At 55.5% G+C, this 5,929-nt stretch overlaps 1 non-coding gene across 1 annotated transcript; it reads right to left on the reverse strand.

Moving 5' to 3' along the window:
- Positions 1–4,963: 4,963 nt before the first annotated feature.
- Positions 4,964–5,070, reverse strand: LOC132222721 (U6 spliceosomal RNA). Its single transcript, XR_009450291.1, has one exon. It is a non-coding gene; the product is annotated as a U6 spliceosomal RNA (small nuclear RNA).
- Positions 5,071–5,929: the final 859 nt, after the last annotated feature.

Raw genomic sequence — 5,929 nt, forward strand, 5'->3', positions numbered from 1 at the left:
CCCTCCTCCACCAAAATAAAGAGATGAAGGGCAGCCGCGGGGCCGGCCTCCGGGCGGGGGAGCTGGGGACACGGGGCGGCGCGGGCGCGCGGCGGAGGGCGCTCCTTTGTGAGCACCGCCCGGGCGCGCGCCCCGGGCCACGCGCCCCCGCCGCGCTGGGCAGCCCCCGCCACCGGGGCCGCGCGCCCGGCTCCCCCCGCCCGGCTCGGAGCGCAAGGCCTCGGCCGCCCTCCCCAGCCTCGCGCCCATCGCCCGGCCCCATAGCCCCGTTCCGGGGATGGCGGATCCCGCGAGGTCGGGGGACTGGAGGGGGTGCGGGCCCCGAGGGGGTCCGGGGGAACCGGCAGTCATGTGACGCGCGCTCCTCCTCCCCGGACAAAGCCGGGCCCGCCCTCCGCGCTCAGCCGCGGGGCCCTCGCCATTTAGGATCCGCAAAACAAACCCATCCCCATCTCCCCCTGGCGTTTGAAGATCGCCATCAGCTGCTCGCAGTTGATGTTCGTGCCTCCCGGGGTGTCCCGGACCCGGGGCCGGTGCTGCGGGGGCAGCACCTGCCTGTCTCCTCTCCTGGCCTCTCGGGAGGGGACGACGGGGAGCCCCGCTCCCGCTCCCGCCCCGGGCGCTGCGGTTGGTCCAGTGCGGGAGGTGTCAGGGCCCCCCCGGACCACGCCACCCCCACACCCTGGGGCTCCAGCCCCCGCAGAGGACAGCAGCCGCCTGGCTTTGCTGCAGCTCTTCTCCCCGCCCGGAAGCCACTCGTTCATCCCTTGGTTCAGATTTAGAACCTGTGCTGAGCGTCTAAGGTCCCAGGCACGATTCTAGGCGCTGGGGGTGGAGCGGCAAAAACACACACAACGCCTCTGCCCTCCGGGAGCTTATATTGCAATAGAAGAGGCAGGACAGACATAAAATAATACGTTACGTGGTAATAAGGAGAGAGAGAGAGAGAGAGAGAGAGAGAGAGAGAGAGAGAGAGAGAGAGAGAGAGAGAGAGAGAGAGAGAGAGAGAGAGAGAGAGAGAGAGAGAGCGCAGGGACGGAAGCTCTGAGATGCGCGTTTAGGGGAGGGGAGGTTTTGGACAGGGGTGACCGGGAAAGCCTCACTGAGAAGGCGACCGTGAGTTTTGAGTAAAGGCCCGGGGAATCGAGTGAACCAGCCTTGCAGAGATGTCTGGGGACCTACTTTGTTCCAGAAAAAGCCAGGAGGCCAGCGTGGAGGAGGCGTCTAAGAGATGGAGCGGGCCGGGTCAGGTGTGGGAGCGCCGCATGGGCCCCAGCGAGGACTTGGGCTTCTCTCCTGCGTGACCAGGGAAGCCCGGCGGGGCTCCGAGCAGAGGGAGGACTCGTCTGACCGCGTTGAAAAGCAGCGGTCTGGTTGGCGAGCCGGCCGCAGGGGCAGGGCCCGCAGCGCGAGACCAGTCGGGAGGCGCTAGCAGGAATCCGAGGAGGTGACGGGGCGTGGCTTCGGGTGGTGGCCAGAAGTGGTGGGATTTTGGAAATGCTTTTTAGGAAAGCCTGCCAGGAGATCTATTGCCAGGCCAGACATGAAGTAGAGAGAGAGAGAGAGAGGAGTCAAGGAGAGCACCAAGGTTTTGGCCTGGGAAGGAAGACTTGCTGTTAACCGAGATGGGGATAGCTGGCCTCGCTGGTTTGGGGGGCGGGGGTGAGCCCCTCCGGGGCACAGTTTTGCACAGGTTAGGTGTGAGGCGCCTCAATCTGGCAGGTACTTGTTAGGCAGGTCTGCAGAGCAAAGGATGCGTGCTGTCTGGAGGTGAACGTGGGAAGTTGTCTGCACAGGCTTGCTGGTGTTTAGATGCACAATTTTCTGACACTCTTTAGCCCTGTGTTGTCCAGAGCAGCAGCCACTAGCCACTGGGGCTACTAAGGCCTTGCAACTAGCAGAAATTGTGCAACGGAAGAACTACGTTTTAATTAATTTAAATTTTAAAAAGCACAACTGCTGTTTGATTCAATTATTGGAAATAATTCAAGAATGTTTGGCCGAAACCGGTTTGGCTCAGTGGATAGAGCGTCGGCCTGCGGACTGAAAGGTCCCAGGTTCGATTCCGGTCAAGGGCATGTACCTGGGTTGCGGGCATATCCCCAGTAGGAGATGTGCAGGAGGCAGCTGATCGATGTTTCTCTCTCATCGATGTTTCTAACTCTCTATCTCTCTCCCTTCCTCTCTGTAAAAAATCAATAAAATATATTTAAAAAAAAAAAAAAAAAAAAAAGAATGTTTGGAACAACCTGGTTATGTAAATCTCCTTTTTCGACTGTCAAGATGATCAAATCTAAAAACAGATCAAGCCGAAACCGGTTTGGCTCAGTGGATAGAGCGTCGGCCTGCGGACTGAGAGGTCCCAGGTTCGATTCCGGTCAGGGGCATGTACCTGGGTTGCGGGCATATCCCCGGTGGGGGATGTGCAGGAGGCAGCTGGTCGATGTTTCTCTCTCATCGATGTTTCTAGCTCTCTATCTCTCTCCCTTCCTCTCTGTAAAATATCAATAAAATATATTAAAAAAAAATAATAAAAAAAAATAAAAACAGATCAAGAATTCCCAATAAAAATGTGGTGTCCAATTGGAGATATGCTGTCAAATATTCACTGGATTTCAAAGATTTGGTACCAAAAAAAAAAAAAAAAAAAAAAGTAAGATGTCTCTTGCCGAAGCCGGTTTGGCTCGGTGGATGGAGCGTCGGCCTGCGGACTGAAGGGTCCCGGGTTCGGTTCCGGTCGGGGCATGTACCTGGGTTGCGGGCATGTCCCCAGTGGGAGATGTGCAGGAGGCAGCTGATCGATGTTTCTCTCTCATCGATGTTTCTGGCTCTCTGTCTCTCTCCCTTCCTCTCTGTAAAAAAATCAATAAAATATATTTTTAAAAAAAAGATGTCTCAATAATTTTTATATTGATTACATATTTAAGTGGCACTATTTGGCTCTGTTTGGGTTAATAAAAATGGTATTAAAGTTAATTTTACCTGTTTTCTCTTCTACTTTCTTAAAAATGGCCACTGGGAGCCGTGGTGGGATGCTCACTTGGGGGGAGCGTCCTCCTGATTCGCCAAGGTCTTGGTTCAATCTGTGGTCAGGGCACATGCGGAAAGAAAGCAGTGAATGGATGGGTGGAACAACAAATCGATGCTTCTCTCTCTCTCCTCCCTCTCTCTCTCCAATCAATCAATCAAAATTTTAAAATGGCAACCGGGAAATTTAAAATTCTGCATGTGCTTTCATGTTAAATTTCTTGTGGAGCCCCAGCCGGCTTGTCTCAGTGGATAGAGCGTCGGCCTGCGGACTGAAAGGTCCCAAGTTCGATTCCGGTCAAGGGCATGTACCCTGGTTGCGGGCACGTCCCCAGTGGGAGGTGTGCAGGAGGCAGCTGATCGATGTTTCTCTCTCATCGATGTTTCTAACTCTCTATCTCCCTTCCTCTCTGTAAAATATCAATAAAATATATATTAAAAAAAATTGCATGCGGATAGCGCCAATCTAGAGAGGGAGTGTAGGCAGGTTCAGCTCACCCTTGCACACCAGACCCCGATCCATCGGCCCCTGTCAGGCAACAGACTGGCCATTTAGGGCCCATCAGCTGTGCTGGGGGGAGGGAGTGGGCCTCGGGGTGTGCTTGGAGCTGCCCCTTCAGAGGGGACTGTGGGCTGGACAGTGTCACTTGCAGGAGCCTGTGAGGGTGAGAGGAACCATCCTAGACGTCCGTTCGCAGGTGATACGCTGTGGGAGGGGTCTGCAAGCCTTTAGGGATGCCGTGGTGTTTGAGATGGGCCTGGAGGCTGGGTAGGATTCCAGGGAGCAGAGGTGGGGCAGAACATTCCAGGACGAGTAGAGGAAGTTACGCAGATGTTCGGGGGCAGGGGGGAGTCTGGTGTGGCTGGTGAGGGACTTGGGGAGGGCGGTCAGGGCAGCGAAAGGAAGTGAGGCAGCGTTGGGTGGAGGCCAGACTGACAAGGGACTGTTTTGTAGGAGGGGAGGCACCTGGCCAGGAGCCCTCCCCTTCCCCTGCATCCTTTGTCATCCATCCTTCCATGTCCAGGCGGGGCCCACCTGCTCTCCACCCTGGCGCTCACCAGGCTGAAAAGAACTGTGGCTCCCGAGGTTAACGCTCAAGGTCACGCGGAACTGGAGTCCCCACACTTGGCTCCCTGACCCCAAGCCCTGAAACCGTGTTTTTTTTCCAGCCAGCTCAGCCACACCGGGGCACGGGAAAGCCTTCTTAGAAGTGTCTTTCTGGGGTTGTGAGCAAGTGTTTGTGTCAGTGTCTGAGGGTGACACGGTGACGTAGCCAGGTCTCAAGGCTCGTGACCTCCAGAGCGTGAGGAGGGAAGTGGACAAGCGTAGGGTTTGGCTGCCTAGAAGGCTCTTGGGAATGAAACTGCTTTTCTAGGAGGTGCCATCACCTCCTTTCTCTGTGTTCCTGTGTCTTGCACGGACTCCAGCTGCAGGTCACTCACCTCTGGGTTTGCATGCGTGGTGGTGGCGTGGGTGGAGGGTGGGTGGAGGTGGGCGGGCCCAGGTTGAGCTTCCTGAAGTCCTATCAATCAGCTCTCTGCACACAGGAGCCCCCCCCCCCCCCCCCCCCCCGGCAGGCCTCTGCCCACATGAGCTGACTGAATAGTTTCTAGAAGCAGTGCTTGCTCTAGCTGTTCTCCAGGAAGTAAAACAAGACAGTGTTGCCTCTCCCAGGAGCCCAGGAAGAGCGCTTTATGGATTTAGAACCCGGGCCACGGGCAGATTTCAGAAGAGCCACCAATCACTGCCTGGCTGCCTCCTGCACAACCCCGACTGGGGATCGAGCTTGCTACCCGGGCATGGGCCCTGACCGGGAATCGAACTGTGACCTCCTGGTTCATAGGTTGACGCTCAACAATTGAGTCACACCAGCCAGGCACTTCATACATTTATTTTTCCTTCCCCCCCCCCCCCCCGCCCTCTGGATTTTAAAAAGATAATATGGAACGCATCACGAATTTGCGTGTCATCCTTGCACAGGGGCCATGCTCATCTTCTCTGTATCATTCCAACATTAGTATATGTGCTGCCGACGCAAGCACCGTTTCTTTCTTTCTTTTTTTTTAAAATATATTTTTTATTGATTTTTTACAGAGAGAAAGGGAGAGAGATAGAGAGTTAGAAACATCGATGAGAGAGAAACATCGATCAGCTGCCTCCTGCACATCTCCTACTGGGGATGTGCCCGCAACCCAGATACATGCCCTTGACCGGAATCGAACCTGGGACCTTTCAGTTCGCAGGCCGACGCTCTATCCACTGAGCCAAACCGGTTTTGGCAAGCACCGCTTCTTAATGATGGAAATTCACTCCACCAAGATTGAAGTCAAGGGCTGTCTTCCGATCCTGCCTCTGTCCCTTAGGGCTGTGTGATCGGTGCCCGCCGTTTCATTGCCGCAAGCTCAGTGCCCGGATTGCTTCGGCAGGGAAACCGATACCCATTCCTCAGGGCCGCCCTGACCATAGGAGACTGTGGGCTTCGCATGGCGCTTGGCACACGGAGAAGAAGATATTCAAAAACATCTGTTCACCCCGAACACGAAGCCAAATAATCTCCTCTAAACTGTCAACCGTTTTCAACATTAAGTCCCAGCGTCCCTGGAAATTTGGAGCTAAGCGGTTGTTACTTTCCTCTTTTTGTTTGGCTGCAAAAAGCTTTATTGTTGCATTTGCTCCAAGGCATGGGGCCGGGGCTCGGCAGTGATTAGAAGGCTGCCTAGTGGTTGCAGAGAGCGGCTCAGGCAGAAGCGAGACACCCAGGGGGGTGCACAGGGACCCCTCAAAGGCCTCTGGGCTCCAAGTTGCGCTTGAGGTTGAGCCTTTGGAAGAGATACTGGCCCGGCCGGCCTGGGGGCGGCAGCGGGAGGGGAATCAGGTGTGGCCCATCTTCCTGATGAGTCT

This window comes from Myotis daubentonii, chromosome 20, assembly GCF_963259705.1.
Source record: "Myotis daubentonii chromosome 20, mMyoDau2.1, whole genome shotgun sequence".
Lineage (NCBI taxonomy): Eukaryota > Metazoa > Chordata > Mammalia > Chiroptera > Vespertilionidae > Myotis > Myotis daubentonii.